The sequence below is a fragment of the Malaclemys terrapin genome, chromosome 5 (genome assembly GCF_027887155.1).
Source record: "Malaclemys terrapin pileata isolate rMalTer1 chromosome 5, rMalTer1.hap1, whole genome shotgun sequence".
NCBI lineage: Eukaryota > Metazoa > Chordata > Testudines > Emydidae > Malaclemys > Malaclemys terrapin.
Genome location: NC_071509.1, coordinates 69,580,855 through 69,608,563, shown reverse-complemented (window position 1 = coordinate 69,608,563; position 27,709 = coordinate 69,580,855). Strand labels below are relative to the sequence as shown.

The window sequence follows — 27,709 nt, the reverse complement described above, 5'->3', positions numbered from 1 at the left end:
TTGATGTAGCACCATTTACTTCAATGGAGTTACTCCAGTTTTATGTTGCTGTAGCTAAATGAGAGCAAAATTTGGACCCACATTTTAGCTTTTGCAAAATTGCTGTAGCTGTGCAAAATGTTGATTACAAAACGTAGAGCTACACAACATACAAGTTTTGAAAAGAAACGTGACGCTACATGTCAAAGGTTGCTACTGTTCATAAAGCCTTTGAACACAGCTTGGCCAATTTATGTTTTTTGCAACAAAATCATGAAAACTTGTTTCCTCCTTCTCTCTTAGTTTTTCATTTGATTTGTAGCTCCAGCACAACTTGCCCACTAATTAGCTTGGTCACTGCCTGAACCAGCCAGCAGAGCTTTGAATATCAGAAAAATGTGAAAGGTGATCACATAATTTAAAAAATATGTAAAGATGTTCATTTCTGGGCTACATAGGCCTTAGCAGATGCATCATTCCTGGACAATATAGGCTACTATAAGACTGAATGACTAGGTATAAATTTTACACATGATTTTCTCTCAGCTCATTCAGAGAGTATTTGAATGAGAATATGTAGTCATACCTATAGTTGTATAGAGTATGGTAAGATCCTTGTTTTGTTCCTTTAATTGTCCTTGAGTCAGGGTTCTGGCAAGGCTTTTGGAGAATTCTTCTTCTGTTTATCAAAAAATACTGTTTCTGGTAACTTTGAGTATTTCTGGGAATATGTGGGTGCGATATTAAAATAAGCTGCCTGTTGGCATTCATGCAAATTAAACTCAATTGCTTGAATGTTCATGGAAAGTAAATATGAAGGCCATAAGCATAATCAAAGCAAATACATTTTTTAATTCAAGAAAACAGTTGTAGATACTCTGGGGCTTGGTATTCACCCAGGTCTAATCGATTAAAAATAAAATCATCCCCCTTCTCTGTCCCACTGGCTAAGATGCTTGTCAATGCCTTGGTTGTCTCTCACTTTGACTATTGCAACCTCCTCCCTGGCTTCACCTTTTCCCATCTTTGTTCCCTCCAGTCTATTTAGAATGAAGCATCTACAATGATCTTCTTTGTCCAGCACTTTGTCCAGCACATCACTCCCTCTCCAATTCTCTCCACTGGCTTCTACTCTGATACAGAACATTGTGGAAATGCCATTTTCCTCTTCCACAGATCTGGTCCTGGGACACCTTCAAGATCATATCTGCTGACTTGAAAGACAAGTATAGCCCTACTGAAAGAGATTGAGCTGGATCCTCTTCCTGCTTGATGATTCCTGCATCATCAGCAGAATAGTTTTCTAAGGCCTTGGTTGTGCCATTTAAGGACAGTCCTGGGTTGTCAGCAATGTGAAGCCACACCACCCTGTGGGAAACTTTGAGAGGCATTCTGCTTTGGAAAAATTACCCTTCAGAGCTCTCCTTGATGTGCAGGGCACATTTTATGGACTAATAAACGGAGTACCCATCATTCCCACTTTGGGGCAATATGCATCTCTGGGGTTGAATGGAAGAAGCAGTCATTACACTCCCCTGAGTGAGGGATTGTATTGTTACAAGCTTTTATACAGGACATATGCAAGTAGGATGAAAGCTCCTTGCCCAGTCATTTCCCCCCCTCCTCTGTCCACACATAAGGATAAACACAATCTGGCTCGAAGTTCTAATAAGTAACACCTGTATAGCTCCCACTGAAGACAATTTCTGTTATACTGATGTCACATATGGCCTAATTTAATCTGCAAAACCTTTATTACTGGTGACAGTTCATATGAAGAAAAATCCAATTGCACTCAGATTGCAAGCTGAATTTGCAATGATTGAGACATAATCCATGTGGAACCCTATGGTGCTTCCCCCGCCCCAGTCACTATAGGTTTTTCAGGTCAGGGCCTGTGTCTTTCTTTGTAACTTGTGTAGTGCAGATTTATATTGGTCAGCTTATAATTATTTATGATTAAACTAACATTTCTAAGATTTCCACTTTAACCTTTACACTTTGAAAACTTAATATTTTGACTTAGTAACTCAGTTGGACTGTAAAAGTGCAGGCAAGCCCTGAGAGCCTCCTTGCCATCTGGTGTGGGGCTGTAGGTGTATCCCACCTTAACTTCCCCAAGAAGAGCCACAATCGATTCACTTTAACCACCCAGTGCAAGGAAAAGCTAAACATTTTTAAACAAAATTCCATGGTCCCTTTTAATCAGATTTCCAGGACAGGAACCATTGTAACAAACAGTTAATCAGGACCCTGATTCATGGCTTCCAAACATACAAATCTCTGAGTAAGTTTAGATTTGTTGTCTGGGAGAGTAACATTGTATCTGCAGCCTTCCCGGCTTCCATTTCTTTCCCTTCCCCAACTCTCTTTCTCTGCTTCCTATTCCTGTTCATAAGGACAAGGCAGGGCCTACTTAATTATCTTCATGCTGCCCTTTTCCCCATACACTTTCACACAGGGAAAAAAAACAATCCCTAAAGCGTCTTAAAAGAAAAGGAAATATTTCCTCTTGAAATCGGCTCATGCTCTTATGCAGCAAAAGTAAATAATAAATCTACCTAAATTCACATCCACCACAAGGTGGCAGTGCAGGAATGTTTTTTACTCCAATCTCTGCTCTAGTTGAGCATGAGAAATCATTCTGCTATATAGAGGTAGTATTGTGCTCTTTTAACTTACCCAGATACACCTATAAATACCTATTTAATAATTTTTATTGTGATTACAAATGTAAGATGCTGAGTTCCTGCAATTCTCACTAAAACTGGCTTTGGTTCATTATATCTTTCATTTTTAAAAATGTAAAAGAAAATCTGTTGCTTCTCTCTGTCTTTCCTTTTTGTCAGTCTGGGCTATAAGTTATTTGGGCAGGCGATTATCTCTCATTATACAGTAAGTCCCAGGTGGAGGGAAGGTCCCACTTTTACCCCCAGTTCTCCCAGTCCCAGTTGAAGTGGACCATTTCCCACATTCAGTGTTGTCGGGGTGGGAGGCAGTGTGCCCTGAGCCATGGTTTGACAGGCCATCCAAACCAATTGGAATTGTGACCTAGTGCACAGGGTCGCCAGGGCCGGCTCCAGCACTTCTGCCGCCCCAAGCAAAAAAATAAATAAATAAAAAAGCCGCGATCGGCAGCAGCCATTCAGCGGCAGGTCCTTCGCTCCTAGAGGGAGTGAGGGACCTGCCGCCCCCGAATTGCTGCAGGTGCTGCCCCTCTCCCTTGGCCACCCCAAGCACCTGCTTGTTAAGCTGGTGCCTGGAGCCGGCCCTGAGGGTCGCAGTGCCACTCAGGTCTGGCCCGGCAGCCCTGCTAGCTCCATCTACAGAGGGATGGCCAGGCCAAACCTGAGTGGCACTGTGTCATTCTTTAGCCATTTGAATTGTTGAGAGGTATGATAAAGTAAGAGGAGAGCACAGATAGTGTAAGAAAATCTCCAGGTCCATTAAAAGATAAAATCAGTGCTAATGTACATCACTATCAATGTTCAGAGTAGAAGTTTCCATAAGAAGAATCAATTTGGTTGGGGAAGAAGGGAATTAGTGCTGCTGGCAATAAGAGTGAAAATTTACATTTTTAGCAGATTTGTCAAAATTTGTTCACCCTGTTTTTTCACAATGCTTCAAATCATTTAAAAAGAAATTGGTGGAAAACTATGCAAGTCTTAGCCCTGGCAGGCTAGTTAAATTTTATCTGCACTTAATGATTTCCCAGTCTCATATGGAAATTCCAAAAATCACCTACTTTATATAATAGCCTAACTTGGAGAATACTAAAACCACAAAATTGTGCTTTCACAAAAACTCAGTTTTTTCCTCAGCTGTGTAACATATGCTTGGTGTACTATGAGCTACCCAGCAGATGTCCCTTGAGAGCATAATATTTCTTACCTGACCAACTGTTACATCTACAGGGGATTTCTAAAACATATTTTGGCAACTTTTAGAAGAGGGCTGTTAGTACAGCCTGTTTTCCTTTTCAGAAACAAACAGTCACAATTTAGGCATAAAATAACACTATAACATAGTAGCTTGAGGGATTTTACACAGGTAATGTACCAGTTAATAAGGAAAATGACATGGAGAGAGGAAGAAACTCTACACTGTTCTGCTTCTGAATTCCCTCCCTAGGGAGTGCTCAAATTGTAAATAAACAGGGACAAAAGGATTCCCAAAATGTGGATATATGCCCCACTCTGTTAAAAAATGATGGTGTGTTCCCCACTAGTTTTGATTGTAAGCTCTCTGGGGCAGAAACCATGTTTTTGTTCTGTGTTTGTACAGCATCTAGCACAATAGGCCCTTGCTTCAGAACCAGGGCTCTTAGGTGCTGCCACAATACAAATAAATAGTAGTGGTAATAATTTGGGGAGGATGCCTTTTCCCTTCTTGCAGGAAGCTGTTTCTCAGTACACCCATGAGCATGCCCAAATCTTTTACTTTGTTCTCAGGGCTTGGTGGAATGTCTGATGGCTTCATTAACCTACCATCAATCCCCAAAAGGCTCTTTCCGCTCACAGCTTCCATGTAGTATAGTATAGTGTGCATGTCTATATTATATAAAGTGAATTTTAAGTGCTTGTGAAACTGCCATGCTGTCAGATTCAGTTTCTAACTTAGAAACCTGAGCCACATACAGGACTTGAACAAATATAACTTGTCCCTCCCTGATAGCATCCTGAATCTTCAGACTGAAAACAAACAAAAATTGGCTTCCACTGACTAATTAAGAGGTACCTTTGTGACTAATCTATTTGCATATTTGAATAGAGAGGAGCCTTTTTTGACTTACAGGAACAACAGAAGAGAACCATGGATTTCAAATACAATTATGCAGAGAGATGCAAAACAGTGATATTACATAAACCTACCAAACAATGGCACAAAAGAGTTCAATATGGTACCATAAAGGAAGCATATTCCGACTCCAAAGGTTACACAGTAAGTATCTGTTCTGAATTTATAAATAAAAGCACAGGGCATGTGTTGGTACATATAATTTATCAACCCAGATGTCTTTGTGAGCAGCAAGCTATCTAACCTAGTCCTACATTAAACCTTCCTTCTGGTGAGGAATTCAGACCCAAAATCTCAGCCCAGCCTAGTACTTAGGAATAGCAGATCTATTGTATGATGGCCTGCTTGTGTCAGGAATCAGGTCCTGCAGCAGTGCTAGTCTCTGGGCAACCTAATGAGCACAGATAGTCTGTAGTAGGCTGCCTGATTGGCTTTATCACCTGACTGCTGGGAAGTCCCTCCCCCAGTCCTGCCCAACCCCACTGAAGCTGCCGCGGCTGGGGAGAGGAGCCCTTCCCCTGGCCCAGCCCCACCAGAGCTGATGCAGCGGGGAGAGGCACACCTCCCACCCGAGCCCAGGTGCTGCTGCGGGGAGAGAGAGCTGGGGGGAGTCCTCTCTCCCCGCGGTAGCCCCGGGGCAGCCTGCACTCCAAACCTCTCATCCCTGGCCCCACCCTAGAGCCTGCACGCCCAGATGGAGCCCTCACCCCCTCACCCCAACCCTCTGCCCTAGCCCTGAGCCCCCTCCGACACTCTGAACCCCTCAGCCCCACCCCGTCACATGAATTTTGTTATGTGCACTAATATGGAGATGATGTGTCACACATCACCTCCATATTGGTGCACATAACAAAATTCATTCCATACATGGGTGGGAAAAACTAGAGGGAACACTGCTTAGTACTGACTCTTGCTCCAACCACTAGTCCTAACTGCTCATGTACTGGTCTCTTATAACTTGAACCCATGAGCATTTTTCCTTTGGGTGTGGCTGGACTGTGAAAAATTCAGCCAGTTTCTCTATTGATTCATCATCTGTCAGTGGTGAGTCAGTGAATAATTTAACAACTGTGCAGTTTTATTCTCATATGGTACCCATCCTTCTATCAAGAAAATCAAGATTATTGGGTGGGGGCCCTTCTTATGGGGCCTTTCATTGAGGCCACTTTTGAGTTGATATCAATATAGCACAAATGTTCTCACGGGTGCAACTTACACTTCAGGAAAATGGATATTGTATAAAAGTGACACTCATTCTGCATTGTCTTGTGTTTTTGTATATTTAATTCTCTTTGTGGCCTAGGTTGCAGCTAGAGAGTAGAGTCATCTTCAGTATTTATTAACTTATGTGACTTTTGTCTGTGTGTCACCTGAGCAGCTCCACTTGTCAAGAACTACTGGAAACCTTTTAAAAGAAAGCTAAAGCTGAAGGGCACTGGAATCCCATCTATCATAACATGAAAAAGAGAGAGCCTCACCTTAATTATATGATTTCTAAAATGTGAAGGAGATTTGAGGAAGTAGAGGAGGCAGCATTTCATTTTTTTTTTTTTTTTTTTTTTTTCCCTGTGGTGAATCCCTCTGGCCATCATGGAAATGACACCGATAGTAACCCCTGCCAGCATTATTTGTCTCACCTGGAAGTCAGTCTTTGCATACCTTACAGGTCTATCCAGTACTCTTTCTTGGTTTGTAACAAGAGGGAAGTCTACAGATGGGAAAGAATAAAAAGTGACAATTTGAAAGAGGGAATCCAGTTGAACAACAATGTACAATCCACCTTAAAAATGAAAATGAGGAGAAGCAGAGTAAACTTGTATTATCTATATCCATTATTCTGTTAGCCTTGGTAGTTTACAAAAAGACAAGACCTGTAAGACATGAGGCAAAGGGGGAGGAACTGAACATGAAGAGATTTTTTAAAAAAATAAGTATGTACTCTTTCAGAATGCCTTCATAAATATCAGTCTTCTCTCCTTGCACCCTCCGGCCAAGAGATGTTAGATATTCCAAAAATCAGTCCTCATAACATGATAGATAACAAACATTAATAGAACTACCAATATTCATGCTCTGCTTCAGTGCTCAGCCACAGTACGTTTTGCTTTCCCAGCGTCTATCCCTCTTTGTGTATGGTTATCTGTTTAGGCCTCAAACCTGCCAAACTTGCTTGGATGAATAATCCATAACATTCATGTGAAAGGGATCCCTTGTGTTAGCCTTGCAGTGTTGGTCGGTTAGCTCTTCAGTGAGGATACCTTGTCTTTAGGATTGCCAACTCTGACTGAAGCTATTCTGGGAGATTTTTTTCCCCCAACATGACATAATGTCATTTTCTTAAAATATCCTATTAAAATCTCCTGGATTGCTTTCACTAGCAACTGGGAGATCAATGCCGATTCCAGGAGACTCCAGGCCAATCCTGGAGGGTTGGCAACCCTACTTGTCTTCATAATGATTTGTAAATCACCTGGCACACAGTTGGTGGGGGTACCATCCAGATAATAAATAATAACAGCACCATCCATGTTTTTATTAAAACAGTACATGACATTTTTAGGAGAGGAAGTGAGAAATGATTTCTCCAGGTGAAAGGATGATTTTAGGTGGCCAGAAGTTAATAATTTGAGTTAAAATTTAGCCTAGAAATGGGGGTATATATTATCCCTTACTCCTGTGCAAAGTGGTAGGCAGTTTCTCATAATCACAGCTGTTCTGGAGTTCTGTTGTTATGTCCTACTGAGTAGGAAATGTGGCAATTTGCTTATGAATTTGATTTTTAGAAATATTTTTGTAACATTATTTTGAGATCCATGAAATAGGTGAACTGTGAATAAGGTTATATAAACATATGATGTCTGATTCCACAGCCACTTGAAAAGGGACCTATGCTTTCCCTGAAGTAATCAGAGCTCCTTTATGTGTGTGTACAGTTGTCTGCTTAGTTACCTGTGTCTCTGACTGTGTGTGATATGATATTTTTATATATATAAAAATATAAAAGCATTTATGGAGTGAGCATGGTCAGTAGGCTCAGTTTTCTGGGTGAAATTTACTTGCTTTTATGCCATAGAAGCCCGACAGTATCCCTGAGCAGAGCCCCCTGCAGGGGTATTCTTACTGAGAATTAGGGCTCATGCAGGGCTGGCTCTGGCTTTTTTGTCGCCCCAGGCAAAAAAGCCTCCCGCCAACCTCGGTGGGGAGCGCAGCAGGGGAGGGCGCCGAGCCCGGCCGCGGCCCTGTTCTCCCCGGCTGGCCGGAGCGCTGGGGGGAGGACGGCCCCGCTCTCCCCGACCGGCTGGAGTGCTGGGGGGAGGGTGGCGAGCCCGGCCGGGGCCCTGCTCTCCCGAACCGGCTGGAGCACCGGGGGGAGGGTAGCGAGCCCGGCCGGGGCCCCGCTCTCCCCGGCTGGCCGGAGCGCCACCCCCCTCCAGGTGCCGCCCCAAGCACCTGCTTGGTCGGCTGGTGCCTGGAGCCGGCCCTGGGCTCATGCAATCTTAACTAGTCTGGTGCAGAGGAAGCATTGGCTAGGGAAGGGGCCATATGATCTGTGCTTGCATGGAACCAGTAGGCTTAAACCACCAGCCAGGGCTGCAGAGAGGAAACCGTTGCTATTGTAGGCCATTGGTTGGAATAATGGGTACAGAAAGACCTGAGTTGGGCTGGGCCCTGCTTTACTGTGTGTACCAAGTCTGTTTGCTGGGCCTTTGTGCATGCTTGTGTGAATTTCATCCTCTGTTTATATATTGCATATAATCATTGTGTGAATTCTTGGAGCCTAATAATGCATTCCATTCTGTGAGTACCAAAAACCATCACTGATTTCAGTGAGTAGTGGGGTCACAAGCAATGCATGATCAAGTCCTTATGTTTCAGAAACCATGATTAATAATCGTTCCATAAATGGACTTTATACTTCACTTGTGGTTTTTGTTTAGCTCTGCCCATACCAATGGCATCAATGATTCTGTTGTAATTAAAGTACTTCAAGGGAGGCGGGAGAAGAGGAGAGACTAGAAAGGAATAAAGATGAAACAAAACTACATATGTCAAATGGCATATATGATGAGATGCTATAAATCTTTGGACAAGGTTTTGGAAAGCCCTAGATGACTCACTTTGGGCCCAACCATGTGTAATGTGGCAAACAGGTGGCAATAAAAACTTTATAGCACCCACAGCATCACATTATGTATAATAATAGTCTTAGAAGTTAAACCGTATAAAATTTTCTTGCCTATTTAGCTCAAAAAGTTTTCTGGAAATTATTCAGCGTGATTAAGTAATAACAGTGGCCCTTTTTCAGTAACTACTCTGACAGGCTTTTGGTGTGGTAACTAGTCTCTAATGGGAAGGCACTGGAAATAATTTAGATACAGAATTACAAAATCACCTTAATGATTATGATACAGCTGGGGGAAATATCAGGCTGTGAGTTTTTTTCTCTTAGCATCTATTTTTTTTTAAATCTTTCTCAGATGTATGCAAAGGCCTTTATCTTACCCATCACATTTTAATTTTGTGCATTTCATCTGGAACCTTAGCAAATAGCTAGTAATTCACAGTATTGTGCCACCTCCAGAGTGCTGAGATAAGTAAAATTTTCCAGCCAAACATGTGTATGCAATTATATTATTTGACTGATTAAGAAGTTCTTAATAGCTGTTCTTCATTGTCATAAGAATATAGTAACTATACTTTATTCATTAATTCTCTCTCCCATGCCTTTATCAGTTTTTAAAATCAGCCAGCCTGAAAAGGATGATATGAGAGACAGGTTTCTTAGTCACTGTTCTGGTGGAAGTGTACATTGTATTCTTACCCTCCCGTCTCTGCCTGTAATGTACTCTCTGTACTTTTTGAAAGAATGATGTATATCTCTTAACAAATAGCAAGGGGAAATGTGAAAGTGTTCCAGGACTAGTTCTGTAAAATATCCTGTGGTGTAGATCAAGGAACAATTAATTAGAAAAAAAAAAAGTTTCTAAAATTCAATTTGCTGCACTTCTTTTTTTTTTTTTTTTTTTAAGTGGTTGTTGCGATTATAGTAAAAAGCTCTCGTGGCATCCAGTACTGCATACACACAGGCCACAGCCTTTTCATTCTAATGGGAAACAAAATCAGTTCATTTAATCTGTGTTCCTGCTGACTTTTACACCCAGAGTACTCGAGAGGTTTCAATTAAGATAAGTGGTTTTCCTGTTTGTAAAATATTACTTCATTTTCCTGACTTTGATAAAAAATGTTCCCCATTCAAATGTTCCTAAGCACCTAAAAAGGTAAACACACAGTTGGAAAAGAATAAAGGTCAACTCCTGGTCAGTGGTAGCAGAGGCCTTGCCTAAGTAGGACTCTGAACACACTGTGGCTGTGCAATGTTTCTATTGTTGTTCTTATTTGTCTTAGTTATTAGAATCAACTAGGAAATTATAAAATTGTACATGTTTGTGGTGGATGAGGGAGGAAATGGAGGGATTGCTAGAATACACTGTGATAGACAAATTGGAGAGATAAGATATGAATAAATATAGAAAATAAAATATATGCAGGAGAGGCCTTTTAAACACACATTCTTAACTGTAGCTAACTAATTCCTTTTATTAGGTATTCTTGGTGAAATGCTCATGGAAAACCAGAATTTGGAGACATTGACCTCCTTCAGTTTCACTTGATTCCCCCCCACACTCCTATCATTGCCTGACCAGTTTCTGTTTAAGTGAAAAGGCTGAGTAATTTCATAGTGTTACTGTGTTTGTTCAAATGTTAAGCAGCTTGTTTGCGTTGAGACTTGAAAACATTGTAGTGTTGCACAAAAAATTACATTGCATCCTTGAAGTCCTGGTAAATTTAATCACATTTGTGCTGCTGGCCTCTTACCTGCTTTGCACCGATGAAGCTACCTGGACTTCAGGGGTGGACTGAGCCCTCCAAGGCATTTACACAAGCAAGATACCCATGACTGGTACAACTGAGGGAAATATAGCCAGTTATGACAGAAAAGCCACCTAGCCAGGATTTGAAATCCAGCCCAAACAAACAAACAAAGAATTAGAGGCTCGTTCACCTGTACATCTACCAATGTGTTATATAGCATCATGTGCCAGCAATGCCCCTCTGCCATGTACATTGGCCAAACTGGACAGTCTCTATGCAAAAGAATAAATAGACACAAATCTGACATCAGGAATCATAACATTCAAAAACCAGTCGGAGAACACTTCAACTTCCCCGGTCACTCAATTACAGACCTAAAAGTCGCAATTCTTCAACAATAAAACTTCAAAAACAGACTCCAACAAGAAACTGCAGACCTGGAATTCATTTGCAAACTGGACACCATTAAATTAGGCTTGAATAAAGATTGGGAGTGGATAGGTCATTACACAAAGTAAAAACTATTTTCCCATGCTAAATTTTCCCCTACTGTTACTCACACCTTCTTGTCAACTGTTGGAAATGGGCCATCTTGATTATCACTACAAATGGTTTTTTTTCCTCCTGCTGATAATAGCCCACCTTAATTGGTTAGTCTCGTTAGAGTTGGTATGGCAACACCCTTTTTATTTTCATGTTCTCTGTGTGTGTGTGTATATATCTTCCTACTGTATTTTCCACTGCATGCATCCGATGAAATGGGTTTTAGCCCACAAAAGCTTATGCCCAAACAAATTTGTTAGTCCCTAAGGTTCCACAAGGATTCCTTGTTCTTTACTGTCTATTCTGTAATCCCAGCAACCAGAAAATACTCAGCACAAATACATTGATTTGCTGTTGGAGTAGTCAGTTGGATCCTGGTCACACTATGCGACTGTTGTAACTGCTTTATTATGCTGGCTGTGCCAGTGTATTGGTTTCTGAAGCTGTGGCTTAGTCCAGGAATAGTATGGTGCAATTTGCCCGGGAAAAGGCTGTCCTGGGAAAAGAAAAGGCTGCCCACCTTTTTTTGCAAGTGTTGACCAGGCGATGGCAGCTTCTGTGCAAGAATCTTACCAGGAGTGAACAAGAAAATCTCTTTGTCTTAAAAACCTGTCAGATAGGAGATGTTCCTGTCATGCTGAATCTTGTAGAACAATTGTAGTGAACTATGAGGGCATTCAATATTGTTTGAAAGAAACAATGAACAATGCCAAGAAAAACTGCATTTCCCTTCGAGTTTCACCATTATTGTACAAGAAAATGTGCTGACTGGAAACTGCATTTATGAGTATCTTATGGAATGTGACATAGAAAGGTTTGACAAAACTAGCATAAAGCTTTGAAAGCCAAGTCTGGATCTTGTCTTTGACTCTTTCGTAAGAGTTTGTCACAAACTTACAGTCTGTCTGAGGAACAAGCAACCAAATTGGGAAGCGATGTTATGAGTTCTACCATGAAAAATACAAAAGTATTGTAAAGCAAACATTTCCAGAAGGCAAATGTGATGCTATAGTTTGAGGAAGAAGGAAATTTGAGGTTGAGTCCTTTTGTTATCCTCAAAGAGCTAAATTCAGAATGAAAAATAAGTGAAAGTTATGCTGAACTATTCACAAGGTTTGGCTTCCTTTATCTCTTGATCTAGTATGAAGTGAAGAGGAGATGAAAATATGCACTCAGGTGTTGCTCAGTGCTTACCCGAATGATCTAAATTTTGATCTTTTTGCTGAAATAGACCAATTTTCAGCATTTATAAGATATGGTGACGTGCTAGATAAGAGTGTTACTGGAATCATCAAATTTTTGCATGACACAGATCAGAGTAATGTTTTCTCAAATATTTTCATTGCGTTGAGTCTGCATTTGACTGTGAAGCAGAGCAATTGTTTGCTAAGACTGCCTTAATAAAAAAAAGTCTTTGTTCAACAGTGGTAGAAGCAAAGCTTAATGCTCTTGCTATCATGTCAGCTGAATGAGATTTATTTCACACACACTCTGTCATTTGAGGATTCCATAACTGAATTTGCGGCACCTAAAGCTCACAAGATGCCAGTTTAAACATGCAACATTTCATTTTACTCTTATGTTTTGATGTTTATTCAGGCAGTATATAACCTGTTAATTGTCTTCAATTTTCTTTTTGTATTTATTCAGCAATATACATGACTTGCTTATCGTCACAAGCTGAATATTTTTTTGCTTTCATTAATACCACGTTCACAAAAAGGAGGCCTCTGAAAAAACATTAGCTCCTGGCCTCCAATCTTGTTAATTCAGCCCTTAAAGACTCAGCAGACTGGCTCCAGCCCTGGTTGAAATCACATCACTCACAAAGAAATTGTCAGAGTTGGCAATGCTGACTTTGGTTCATCAAAGTTCAGGAAATAGCCAGCCAGATTATTATCCCTTCCAAGGCCCTGAGTTTTAAAGGCCCTGAGCTCCTGCCTTAACCAAACTGATTTCCCTGCAGCCTGGAGCCTATTTTTCTGGTTCCATGGCTCCTCTTGTTTTGGTTTCAGTTATTCTGCCCATCCCTACCTTTCCATAATGGATTTTCTCTCCAATTATTTTCTTAATCAAGTAGGCATGGCTTTAAAATTTTTTTTTGCCACTTTTGCTCCCCTGCAGGAGTGGCTAAGACTGACTCAGAGTCTTAGGAGCCAAAAGATGACTCATCTTCTCAAATAAAGGGAAACATCTAATAAGCATTATGTTGATGTACCTCTTTAGTTCTGTTTGCAGTGTAACAACACATGCTGTAGAATGGGGGGTGGTGGGGTAGGAGAGGCAAAGGTGGTGTTGGTAGATTACTGACCAAGCAATGACATACGTGGATTTTTAGTAGGTATGTAATGAGATGCCACCTACTACAGCTGTCATGGCATCATCTTCCCAACTGCTAATATTATAGCAACAGACTCTACTTTTAAAAAAAACCTGTTGCCACTACAACAGCTGATTCTGCCCCTGTCTCTATTGAATCTGTCTTAACATCTGAGTGTGCATTTTACTCTGCCTGAGCAGAAAGCACTTTAGAGGTAGAAAGACTTTCCTTCATCCCATTGTTTTTAGTTTTATTTCTGTTCCTACTTTTCCGCTTTCCATGTTGTTTTTCAGAAACACAGCACCATTTGGCTAACTTTCTCTCATTTTATTTCCAATTCTGCCACAGAAATGCAAGAAAGCAGCTGACACAGTACACAGAGAGGAGCCAGAGCCTCCGCTCGTGTAAACTGGGTTCTTACATGTATACCAACTGAGGATCTGGCCCATGGGCTGGTTAATTTTAAAGTATTTCATTCTGTCAGCTTTCTTCTCTGAGCTCTGTCCTGTTCCAAGCTGCACTTACGTGTCTAAATATTAACAGTACTGATTGCGTTGGCTGTCAGATCCCACCTAGGCTTTAGTCCAGGCTGCATGTTTTATTAAGCTAAATAAGCACTAAGCAAAAAGCCTTGCTGTATGTACAAAATATTTAAAAGTCCTACAGTTTCTAGATTAAAATAATCTTTAATGCTTAAAGGAAAATCTACATATTGGACAGTAATGATTAATACAAAAATTCCATTTGGCTTAAAAGCTAACTAAATGCAGTAGGTTTCATTTACAAAGCAACAGCCAGCATGTACTTCCTAAGTATTCAGTTTTTATGCTGTCCATATCGTTCAGCCCCTGCTTATCAGTGCAAGAGTGCTGTGCTGTAGGCTTAAGATCCTTTGTGATCTCACCTTTTTACCCACCCAGGGATGGCTAAGCAGCCAGGCTTTAATTGAACCACACTTCTCAACCAGGGAGCACATTTGAAATAACTTTTTGTTATTTGAAAGGACAAACATTCATATAGTACAAGAGAAATAAATGAACTTAAAAGGAGTGCACGTACTTGTGGCATCTGTCTCAGGCAAATTCACTCTTACCGTTGGTTCAATAGCTGCAGAAGACCATTCTCTCTGTTAGTGTAATCCTGCTGGAAAATCTGTCTCAGAGCTGTCTTACCAGTCATCTATCCCACTTTCCTGGACAAATAAATTGGAGTTTGATTGATCTTTCTGCTACACCTGCTTACACTGAATGTTTTAGATATGGTGGTTGTAATCTTGTCCTCACTGAAGTCAGTGAGAGTTTTTCGATTTACTTACAGTGCAGTCAGGATTTCGCATTGTGAGCTGAAATCAACTGCTTCTCAGATACAAGTATTTTGTTTGCCCCTTGCACAATATGCCTGTGCAGCTCTTTGAGGATATTGACTTGTTTTTCCTTTCAGGTTTGAGGCTTTATTGTTCACGTATAAAATATTGATTTTTCATAGCTAGAAGTGGTGATAATATTGTGGGAGACACAGCCAGTTCATTTAACATTGATACATTTTTCACACACACAAAAAAAGCTAATTTAGCAAGAAAGCAATAGGTCTCCCCAAGATGAGATATTTCTCCATAACCTTTGAAAGAGGGCATATGTCAACTGTTTAGTTAGTATTGATGTGATTGTGACTGTTGTACCAGATGGTCAGAGAAACCTGTATTGCCATACCATATTTTCCTTCTGTTGCTGGATAATTTTGTAGTATTGTATTATATTAAAGCTTACCCCATTCATGCACTGTATCTGTTGTGATCAGGTGCATGTTTCATAGACTGGCAAAAGCCTCCTTCTGTGGGAGATTAACAACTTGTACAATTAATGGAGTAGATCTTGCCCATTTGGGGCTTCCTGGATAAACATTCCTCAGCTAAAACAATGAGGAGTCCTTGTGGCACCTTAGAGACTAACAAATTTATTTGGGCGTAAGCTTTCGTGGGCTAGAACCCACTTCATCAGATGCATGGAGTGGAAAATACAGTAGCAGGTATATATACATAGTACATGAAAAGATGGGAGTTGCCTTACCAAGTGGGGGGGTCAGTCTAATGGGACAATTCAATTAACAGTAGAATACCAAGGGAGGAAAAATCACTGTTGTAGAGGTAATGAGGGTGGCCCATTTCAAACAGTTGACAAGAAGGTGTGAGTAACACTATGGGGAAATTAGTTTTTGTAATGACCCATCCATTTTGGGTCATTACAAAAACCAATTTCTCTATACTAATTAGTCTTCTGTTACATGAGTTGTCACAGAAATAGGATATCTTATCACCATGCCCTGCAGAGGGCATGTATCTCATGCTGGGGGACAAGGAAGGGATTTGGATAATGCAGAGGTTCGGATAATAGAGCAAAGACTCCTAGCCAGGACCGTTAGTCTCAGAAATCTGATGTGTCTTCAGGGTATCACAAAGGGACAGATAACTATTATTTCTTCCTATCTTAGGTGCCTGTACATGAATGCAAGGAGCCTGGGAACCAAGCAGGAAGAATTGGAAGTCCTGGCACAGTCAAGGAACTATGATGTGATTGAAATAATAGAGACTTGGTGGGGTAACTCACATGACCAGAGCACTGTCATGGATGGGTCTAAACTGTGTAGGAAGGACAGGCAGGGGAGAAAAGGTGGAGGAGTTGCACAGTATGTAAGGGAGTGGTATGATTGCTCAGAGCTCTAGTATGAAACTGGAGAAAAGCCTGTTGAGAGTCTTTGGGTTAAGTTTAGAGGCAAGAGCAACAAGTGTGATGTCGTGGTGGGCGTCTGCTATAGACCACCAGACCAGAAGGATGTGATAGACGAGGCTTTCTTCATACAACTAAGAGAAGTTTTCAGATTACAGGCCCCGGTTCTCATGGGGGACTTCAATCACCCTGACATCTTCAGGGAGAGCAATACAGCAGTGCACAGACAATCCAGGAAATTTTTGGAGAGTGTTGGGGACAACTTTCTGGTACAAGTGCTGGAGGAACCAACTAGGGGCTGTGCTCCTCTTGACTTGCTGCTCTCAAACCGGGAAGAATTGTTAGGGGAAGCAGTAGTGGGTGGCAACCTGGGCAGCAGTGATCATGAGATGGTCTAATTCAGGATCCTGACAAAAGGAAGAAAGGAGAGCAGCAGAATGTGGATCCTGGACTTCAGAAAAGCAGACTTTGACTCTCTCAGTGAACTGATGGGCAGGATTCCCTGGGAGGCTAATATGAGGGGGTAAGGAGTCCAGGAGAGCTGGCTGTATTTTAAAGAAGCCTTATTGAGGGCTCAGGAACAAACCATCCCGATGTGCAGAAAGAATAGCAAATAGGGCAGGCGACCAGTTTGGCTTAACGGAGAAATCTTCGGTGAGCTTAAACACAAAAAGGAAGCTTACAAGAAGTGGAAACTTGGACAGATGACTAGGAAGGAGTATAAAGATATTGTTCCAGCATGCACGGGTATAATCAGGAATGCCAAAGTAAAATTGGAGTTCCAGCTAGCAAAGGATGTGAAGGGTAACAAGAAGGGTTTCTACAGATACCTTAGCAACAAGAAGAAGGTCAGGGGAAGTGTGGGCCCTTACAGAATGAAGGAGGCAACCCAGTGACAGATGATGTGGAAAAAGCTGAAGTATTCAATGTTGTTTTTTTCTGCCTTGGTTTTCACAGACAAGGTCAGCTCCCAGACTTTTGCACTGGGCAGCACAGTATGGGGAGGAGGTGAGCAGCACTCAGTGGTAAAGGAACAGGTTAAGGACTATTTAGAAAAGCTGGACATGCACAAGTCTGTGGGTCTGGATCTAATGCATCTGAGGGTGCTGAGGAGTTGACTGATACGATGGACATTATCTTTGAAAACTTGTGGAGATTGGGGGATCATCAAACTCGGATGATTGGAAAAAGGCGAATATAGGGCCTATCTTTTAAAAAGGGAAGAAGGAGAATCCGGGGAACTACAGACCAGTCAGCCTCACCTCAGTCCCTGGAAAAATCATGGAGCAGGTCCTCAAGGAATCCATTTTGAAGCACTTAGAGGAGAGGAAGGTAATCAGGAGCAGTCAACATGGATTCACCAAGGGCAAGTCATGCCTGACCAACCTGATTGTCTTCTATGATGAGATAACTGGCCTTGTGGATATGTGGAAAGCGGTGGACATGATATATCTTGACTTTAGCAAAGCTTTTTCCAGCAAATTAAAAATGTATGGATTTGACAAATGGACTATAAGGTGGCTATAAAGCTGGCTAGATCATCGGGCTCAACGGGTAGTGATCAATGCCTCGATGTCTAGTTGGCAGCTGGTATCAAGCGGCGTGCCCCAGGAGTCTGTCCTGGGGCCAGTTTTGTTCAATATCTTCATTAATGATCTGGATGATGGGATGGATTGCACCCTCAGCAAGTTTGTGGATGACAGTAAACTGGGAGGAGAGATAGATAAGCTGCAGGGTAGGGATAGGGTCCAGAGTGATCTAGACAAATTGGAGGATTGGACCAAAAGAAATCTGATGAGGTTCAACAAGGACAAGTGCAGATTCCTGCAGAAAAGGACCTGGGGATTACAGTGAATGAGAAGCTGTATATGAATCAACAGTGTGCCCTTGTTGCTAATAAGGCTAATGGGATATTGGGCTGCATTAGTAGGAGCATTGCCAGCAGATTGAGGGAAGTGAGTGTTCCTCTCTATTCGGCGCTGGTGAAGCCACATCTGGAGTATTGCATCCAGTTTTGGGCCCCCCACTACAGAAAGGATGTGGACCAGTTGGAGAGAGTCCAGCGGAGGCAACGAAAATGATTAGGGTCTGGGGCACATAATTTATGAGGATAGTTTGGGGGAACTTGGCTTATTTAGTCTGCAGAAGAGAAGAGTAAGGGGGAATTTGACAGCAGCCTTCAAGTAGTTGAAGGGGAGGTCCAAAGAGGATGGAGATAGGCTGTTGAAAGTGGTGACAGATTACAGAAAAAGAAGTAATGGTCTCAAGTTGCAGTGGGGGAGGTCTAGGTTGGATATTAGGAAAAACTATTTCACTAGAAGGGGGTGAAGCACTGGAATGGGTTACGTAGGGAGGTGGTGGAATTTCCATCCTTAGAGGTTTTTAAGGCCTGGCTTGGCAAAGCCCTGGCTGGGATGATTTAGTTGGGGTTTGTCCTGCTTTGAGCAGGGGGTTGGACTAGATGACCTCCTAAGGTCTCTTCCAACAGTAACTGACAACAGGGAGGAGAGGGATAGCTCAGTGGTTTGAGCATTGGCCTACTAAATGCAGGGTTGTGAGTTCAATCCTTGATGGGGCCACTTAGGGATCTGGGGCAAAATCAGTACTTGGTCCTGCTAGTGAAGGCAGGGGGCTGGACCTTTCAAGGTCCCTTCCAGTTCTAGGAGATGGGATATCTCCATTAATTTATTTATTTAATCTTCTATGATAGGAATTTTGTTAAAAGGTTATGTCTTGTTCTGGGGTGCAGTTCACCCCAGTGAGGGATTGTCCCCACATGCCTTGTAACCCTAAGTGTTTTAAATGCTCTGTTGCTGCAGTTCCCTGCCTAGGATGCTCACAGTCAGTAACAAATATGCACTCTGTGTCTCCATGCATTGAAACTCTGATAAAGTGCTCTGACATCAGCAGTTTGCCTCCTGCAGCAACACAATTACTCCCTAGTTTCCACTTTGCTTACACCAGGCAAGATAACCCCCAAGTCCCAAATTTTCCCCAAGCCATGTGCTCTGCAATATCTGGTCACTTTGAACCATTCAGAGGAATAATAAGGTTCATTTGGACCATTCCTCTGGACTATTCAGAGGAATAATAAGGTTCATTTGCTCGTCTGAGGAGACAAAATGTACAGCTTATCACTTTAACTGGATTTAACAATCACTTCAGTTCAAATACAACACTGGGGTGTCTTGAATTATAAGTAAACCAAGTTTGTATAATTGCTGAGAGAGATTTTATGTGAGAATCGTAAACATCAAAATGGTTACAAACAAATAAAAATGAAAAAATGCTTTCTAATGCTAAGTTTTTTTTCTAGGTATTGGGTAGGATTCTTCTCACACACTTCTTCCAGCAAGATGGCTGACCACCACACTGGTCAGGATCTCTCCCCAAAGACAAAGTGCTCTGTTTCTTTGTCTTCTCAGGTGAAAAGATAGTGAGGGGTTCTTTGCTTCTCTCTTTTATAGTCCAGTGAACCTTAGAAATGGATTCTTCTGAAGGTTTCCTCCACCCCCTAAATAAAGGTCATTCAAGCTGTGAGGAAGAAGACACAATGTATGGTGGTGAAGGAAGTTCCATGCTGGTTTCTTCCCCCACCGGTGGTAGCTATAATTCATATTGATCTGTTCCTCCCTTCTCCCATGCTAATGAATGGCCATTTGACATGTGATTGCCAGTTGACTCTGACACGTGGCTGGAGGTGTCGGCTTTTCTGTTGTCTGGAAGAAACCTGCTTATCCACTCCCCACACTTGTCTGGTAAACACAATTTAGTCCCACATTTCCTTCACTATTTGTATAGTCCCTTGGGCATGTTTACCCTCCATACACCAAGCAAGAATGTGAATAATCAGTATGTCATTAGTTTTCCAATGATATCTTACATGACACACATGAGATACAGTTTATGACATTAATGAAATGGGATACACTGAATTGGTCAGGTCAGCTGAAATTCTGCCAGATATCAGGGACCCCTTTAGGATGCTCTTAGGATACTGGTTAGTTAAAACTTATTTTATGCTGAATGTTCCCTGCAACTGGGCAAGAGGGATCATTCAACACACAAATCTGGGTTTAACTCAATTTTCAGTCTTGCTTTGTAGTTCACCCAAAAGATTAGTTTGAAGAAGAAGTGGTCTCCTGTAGGTAAATAGAATACAGATTGCACAGGAAAAACCTGGAAGTAGTTTTTCCTGTTTGTTTCATAGCCAGGGCTGGCTCCAGGCACCAGCCTGGCAAGCAGGTGCTTGGGGCAGCCACTCCGGAGGAGGTGGCACGACCAGCTATTCGGCGGCAATTCGGCGGATGGTCCCTCACTCCCGCTCGGAGCGAAGGACCTCCTGCCGAATTGCCGCCGCAGATCGCGATCGCGGCTTTTTTTGGCTTGGGGCAGCCAAAACCCTGGAGCCGGCCCTGTTTATAGCATGCATTTGTTCCTAAATATGTGCATGTTTAAGAAGTTCAGAAGGACTTTGGCTTCTTACTGATAAGGTTCAAGATATCTCGAATGGCACTGCTATTTTATTATGTAGCTTTTTCTACAAACTGCTTATCAGTTGATGTGAAAAAATAAAGATTTGAAAAAAATCTTATTTTGGGAATTGTTATTTTTATGATTGTCGAACACAAATTGCTCTGCTTCCAGCTTACTGTGATATCATGGGACGAGGGGGAAAATGAACTTCTTGAGGTTGTTAGTTTCTGTCTGCTAGTGACAGTAGCCCTGAACTAGGAGTGTAGGTGCTTCTAGCATGGACTAAGCACAGCCTCCTATCATTAGGTAAGAGAACTGAGGGAGAGAAGGACTCCTAACATATAATGAAGGGGAAATAAGAGGTACCCTTTATGTAGGCAGAGTTCTTCATCTACCATTGAGGCCAAAAGCTTATTAGAATTTAAAGAAAGATTGGCCATCAGTATAGATAATAAGAATATTCACCATTTTTCTAATATATTCAGTGTACCTCTGATTATCTGAACAGCATGGCGGAACATAGATTTTATTCAAATAATTGGGATTCTGGATAATTGAGAGGGCAGGAGCAATGAGGTGGCCTCGTCCATGGTTGAGGGCTCCTCCTCTTTGCAGTCCTGGCTGGGGATCTCTGCTCTGCCCTGTCAGGACTGCAGCCATCCCTGTGCCTTGAACCGGCAGGAATCATGTGTCACTGGCCCTGCAGCAGCACAGGGAGGCCTCTGCAGCTCTTCTGAGGTGGCCCTGCTCACTCACTCCTGTGACAGTGGGCTGCAGAGGGCTCCCTGTGCTGGGAATCATTCAGCAGTAGGGTGGCCTCTCTGCGCAGCAAGGGGCCTTTCTTCCTCCTCACAGTACTAGCTAGGGGGTCTTTGATCTATTTTTTGAACCTCCGCATTATCTGAATCCCTTCCTTATCTCATGCAGGGGGACACATGCCTTTTGCAGGGCATGGTGATAAGATATCCTGTAGCTGCCTACTCCAAGATTTCTTCCATCTTCCTCTAAGCATCTGATATTGTCCTCTGTTAGAGACAGGATACTGGACTAGATAGACCACTGGTCTGGTCCAGCATGGTAATTCCTATATTCCCTCTGTTATGTTTTCCATACATATAGAAGAGAAAAACTTTCAGTCTAGATAAATATTATTTTTAATTAAGGAAAACAAAACAAAAAAAGCCTAATGCAAAATCTCCATGCAAGAAAGGTGAGAGAAGGTCTCCCCACTGTAAGGTTTTCCATCTTGAATCTCCTCAGCTGGGAAGCAGGTGGCTTAGATTTGAAGGTGTGTGCCACATATAAAATACAATCATAATTACATATACCTGCCTACCTCCTGAGTTTGCATAGCATATGGATCCTTTTTTTTTTACTCAAACACATGTAGTTAATATTCACATTTTGTTTTTTATGTCTAAACATAGACAATTCTAGGGGCCAAGGTCTAGTCTGTTACACCTTTATAAATCTGGTGTATGGATAATGCATTGGCTTTAATAGTTATTCCTAGTTTTACTGAATTTGTTTCGAGTTAGTCCAACTGTATGTCCAAATCACAACCTGTTTTTGCATGAAAGCATTTTAGGAAAAAAACAGATTAGAATAATTATTATACAAAATGTTCCCCCCAAAATGTGCTGGCAAATAAAAGGAAACTAAGATGGAGAGAGAGAAGAAATTTCATTACATACATAGCTCGGGGCTCTGATTACATGTGGAGTCAGTTGATTATAATCTGATTTTTTTCTTCTGGCCACAGAACCCTCAAGTCATTTATGTTCCAGAATGTTTCAATGGGAGAACAGGGTGAAAAAGTCTAGTATCCAGTATTTTCTCATTCTGGTTGCAGGTATTGTGTATATACTACATGTAGGAGATATCTAAAAGGAGCAGAATGACATTTACCAAGCCATATGTAATAGGAATTGAGATATCCACAGCTTTAGGATCAACAAATTGCTATAATATGATGAAAGGCTTTTGATTGAATTAATAAAAATGAATAATTTTTCATTGTTAGTCACTTTTTTCAACACAAGCCTATAAAATAAAATGTCATCTCCATGGCATAATCAGCTCTGAGACATCATGCTTTTTGCCATAGGAAATCCATCTTATGTTTTCTGAATAATAATAATAATAATAGTGCATTTTTCTTACCCATCACTACTGGAGTTGAAGGTTAATATCTTTCTGTACACTCAACAATCTGTTTATTCACTTGAATTATTCATTTTTAATTTCGTTCTATTCCCTTTATATTTGAGCAGCAACAAAAAGCCCACATGAAAGCTTTAGGAACCCCAACAATTTATTGGTTGACTGTCCAGACTCATAACAAAAATCATACATATGAAACAAATTAACTCAGCCAAACCACTAAACTAAACCAACACAAAAGCCATTTTAATCACCAGAAATTTACTTTCAATATTCCCACAAAACCCTCTGGTATAATTTCTCTGCCTTTCTCTGCAAATTCTATCATCCTTGAATAATAGGTAAAATTTCACTTTTATTTGTGGTTTACCCAATGATGCTATCTCAGGCAACTTTCCTCCTACATGCTTTTGAATTGTGGTTCCAGTAGCGGCACATTGGTTTACATGTGGCCATTAGCCTGTTTATATCTGCATTGTCTGTATTTAAAAGTGATTTCTTGGTGCTATGCAGTGCCCAGCTTCCTGCTGTATTTTACCATTGACATAAACTCATTCATTTTTCATGTGCAAACTTGCATTTCACAGCTTGTTGTTGCTGACTTGAGCGGGTATCATATGAGCTTATTGCATAACTGCTGGTTTTCATTTTCATTTTTTGTGAAGTTCCTCATGTCTTGCACATTTCTCCTAACCATTGTGCAGAATTAAGTTGTACATTATTAATATTTTTGTTTCATCACTTATTGTCTCTGTAATTTTATGCTGTTCATCAGTGTTCCTCAAGCGACCGCTAGATATTTCCAATTGTTGTTTCCAAACACACAGGACAAAATGTACTTTTGTTCTACTATCATTTTAGATGACGAGGAACCACTGTAAGAAAGAACGAATGTAAAGTCACATTGAGTGAGCATGCAGTGTTTGTCTTTATTACATGCTGCCGCAATGCTCTCTAGAAAGTAAACTGATAGAGTTTTTAGAAATATAAAATTTCAATACTCAATAAGAAAAAAAAGGCATTTAATAACTATATATGTCCCATTTCTCACCATGGTATCTATAGGCTGCTGATAATCAAGTTTTGGAGAGCTTTCACAGGAGTACTGCTTGTTGTATTGTGATGCCATCTGATCAAGGGCCTGCTGCTACAGCTATTGCATACACAGAATAACTAGGGACATTTGTGGGGAGAGGAAGGAATGTCAAGTGGTGAGGGAACTAGCCTGGGACCTGGTTCAATTCCCTGTTCGGTCACAGATTTCCTGTGTGATCTTGGGCAAGTCACTTAAGATGAAATCTTGATCCCATTGAAATCAATTGCAAAACTCCCATTGACTTCAGTGGAGCCAGGATTTCCTCCTTAGTGTCTCTGTGCTGCCATTCCCAGTCTGTAAAATGGGGGATGATAGTGCTTCCTTACTTCAAAGAGGCATTGTGAGGAGAAACACATTAAGATTGTGGGGTGCTCAGATATGGTAACGGGTGTCATATAAGTACCTTAGATAGAGACAGGGCTGGATAAAGAGTGGCTTCAAGACTGGGCTCTTAGGACTGGTCTTGTCATCTCTCAGTCTGGGACACCAAGGATGATGAGAGAAAAGCAGAAAAACTTATAGAATCCTCAGAGTTCCATGAAGGATGTTGTAGACACTCTGGGAAAGAAAACACCAACACTACAGTGTAATATGTGATCTTCATGTCCCATGAAGGATATTAGTAGTTAAAATTTGGTGGCAGTGGAAATAGTTACTGTGTTTAAAGTATGTAGTCTATCTTCCTAATGGTGTGACTAGCTTGTGGAAGAGTTAGCAGAGGACTGTGAAGTAGTCATTGCAGGGTCTATCACTGTTGTCATGAAAGGATATCTTTTTTTTCCTGCAGGCTGTTTTTACAGCAGAGTAGTGACTATCAGTGAAACTTAGAAAAACTTGTGAGAAATTCTGAGATACGAGTTCTCAGTAAATAGACTGAAAAAATTCTCTGCTTTTTTTTCAGAACAACTATTATTTATGTAAATGTTTAGCTGGTGCATCATGTGTTTCAGTCTCCATGTTTTTCTGAACTGGTGGAGACCACTGGATGCTGTTTACATTCACAGGGTTCTGATCCTGCAGAGCAATCTGCCGGAGGAGAAGGAGGGCGAGGACTTATGGTCTGGTGGGATAGGAAGACTGATATAAGATGACTAGGCCCAGGAGGTCCAGATGGGAGAGTTTAGGGGTGTAGGGGAAGAAGAATGGGATCTGGCAAGGAATGGAAAGAGAAGGAACATGGTGAATGATTGCTGAACAACCTATTATTTTTCAGGAGGGAAAGAGGAAGCAGAGCTGAGTCAGGTGGCCTGCGTGTTTTTGGGAGGGTGTGGAGCAGCAGTGGTAGGAGCAGCAGCAGAAGAGCTTTGGAATGATAGGAAAGTGAGCTGGATTCTGGTTTGCACATCATCACTAGATTGCAGAGTCCTTATGCAGGACAGGTAAATGGAGCCCAGGGTCTAGTGCACTAAACTGGGATTAGTGCACCAGGGTTCTATTCCCAGCCCTGCCACTGGCCTACTAGGTGACACTTGACCGCTCTGTGCCTCAGTTTCCCCATCTGTAAAATGGCAATAATGATGCTGATCTTCTTTGCCAATGGTTTGAGATCTATTGATGAAAGGTGCTATATAAGAGCTAGGTAATCTTTGTTACTGGTGAGGTCAAACTCAGGATGAAGCTTGGCTTTCAGATGCTACCTGCATTTGCAGGACTAGCAGTTAGAACTTGGTTCACAGAGTTTAAGACCAAAAGGGACCATTAGATCATCTAGTCTGACCTTCCATATAACACAGGCTATTACTATTTTTACTATCACTTTTCAAAGTGAAATTGCACTTCAAAATAACATTAATGTTGTAGCACATTTAACTGCTATTAAACCTCACAAGTATGGAAATGTTAGGTACAGACTGAAGCTACCAAATACTCAGTAACATAATTTGTTAATAATATATTTTGTAGATTAAGGTACAGTTTTCAAAAATGGCTTCTAATTTTGCACCAGTGAATTTGCGTAGTCCTCCCAAGCAGAAGAGGACACAAACAATAGAGTTTAGGGGTGTGTAGATGTATATATATTAGATTTCTAAATTATGGCTATCATGTGCAGTATCGGGGCAGAAAATTGTAGGCCAAATTAAGAGCCTTTGTGGAAAAATAGGCCCTTAATGTTTTCCTTAAGTTAATATTTAATATTTTTGTTTGTCTTTATTTAGCTATTATTTGTCTTCACTTTAGTCATGTGAAAGCAGATGTAACTAATCATCATTTGAGTGTTCAAACAAAGAACACTGCAGAGGTTTTAAAAGAGAGGCTTAAACACAACAGTATTTGACAGTGGTGGAAAAAACTGAGAGCCTTATTTATCGAATACTTGAAAATGCTTCTCTCTCAAGACAAATGAAACGTAGAAAAATATCAGTATACTTATGTATTTCTGGATTTTTGAATAGCAAAAATAAGTGAACCTAGTTCTTTCCCAGTGATTTCCTTTGTTCCTAAATATGTTCCATATTGAAACATGATTGCTAATGACATATTATCATAAATGTCTGAATTAGTGGGGGAAGTAATTAAATTTTTTTTTGCTCCCTCCAAGGTTCAGTGACCGCAAAATATAAGTTCTTTATGATGGCAGAATATGCCACTCACATCATCTTGAAACAGTACCAAAGTCAGTTGCAGTGCTTAGTAGTTCATGGGTTGTGGAGAGTAGTCCAGATCAGAGGTAATGCTGAAAATACTTTCTGCAAGGGACGTGAACCTACTACTTGCAAGACAGAAAGTGCATGTACAACAGAACATTTTATTTGGCACCCCGTATCCTACCTGCTAAGAAAAAGCACAAAGTGCATCAAATGTTCTTAGCCTCAAATAGACTGGGTTTACAAAAATCAGGTCTACATTAATGAAGTGACATATTTTGCTAAATCTTCAGGTTGAAGTTTTTTCATTATTTCTTTGTTTTTTTTTTCCTTTCTGAAATGGAAATACTATGTCTTTTACATTTGTTTTGTTAGGTCTTTGGAAAAAGAATTTTGCCAATGATAGTAACACAGGAAACAAGACCCCTGTCTTAAGAGAAATATGGATTAAAGGAAATTGGAGGTTCCACTAGACTTTGCTAATTAAGGACCTGATCCTACAATTGTAATATAGATAAATGTTTTTTAATTTACAAATCTTGATTTTGGATGTAGACTATATTAGGATACCTCAAGTCTATCATAATTTGATAACCCATAACTAATTGGTGGGGAGAGAGTGTTCAGTGGATTTTTTGGGGGGATGCGGTGCGGGGCTTTTTAAGCAATAGTTGGAAGCAATGGTGAATGATACCTAGAGAAGTTATTTCTTTCTCTTCTGTCCTAGGATCTGTTCTATTCACTTCATAACCATGAAATTATGGGCTAAGACATTGAATGGGCTTTGGGGATCCTCAAGTGATGGAAAGACCACCAGTTGAGGTAAGCAGCCACAACTTTCTTCCTTGTGGGAATGGGGCTTGTGGAGAGCGAGCCCATCCTCCAAAATAAGGGGTGGTGGCAAGGGAGAGGGACGGGCAGGTTTCAGAGCCTGAGCTCCAGCACGAGTTGCAACTTCAAAGCGCTGTCTGCACAGCTGTTTATAGTGTGAGCTAGTGTGAGCCCCGCTAGCTTGGGTCTGTCAATCCAGGCAGGGAGGCTTGCTCCAAAATGTTGCGTAGACATATCTGAAATGGCCCTTGCAGCCTGAGATGCATTGATTCAGCTCATTCCCTAATAGCAGGGAACGTGTGGAGTCCTGGTGGATTTTAAA

The 27,709-nt window shown here is 41.2% G+C and overlaps 1 protein-coding gene across 1 annotated transcript in view; it reads left to right on the top strand.

The window, feature by feature from the left end:
• Nucleotides 1-27,317, top strand: part of CEP44 (centrosomal protein 44) — a 119,267-nt gene extending 91,950 nt beyond the window's left edge. The window contains exon 12 of the transcript XR_008445072.1: nucleotides 27,284-27,317. The gene's annotated coding sequence lies outside the window, so the exon portion shown is untranslated. The remainder of the gene's footprint in view (nucleotides 1-27,283) is intronic.
• Nucleotides 27,318-27,709: the final 392 nt, after the last annotated feature.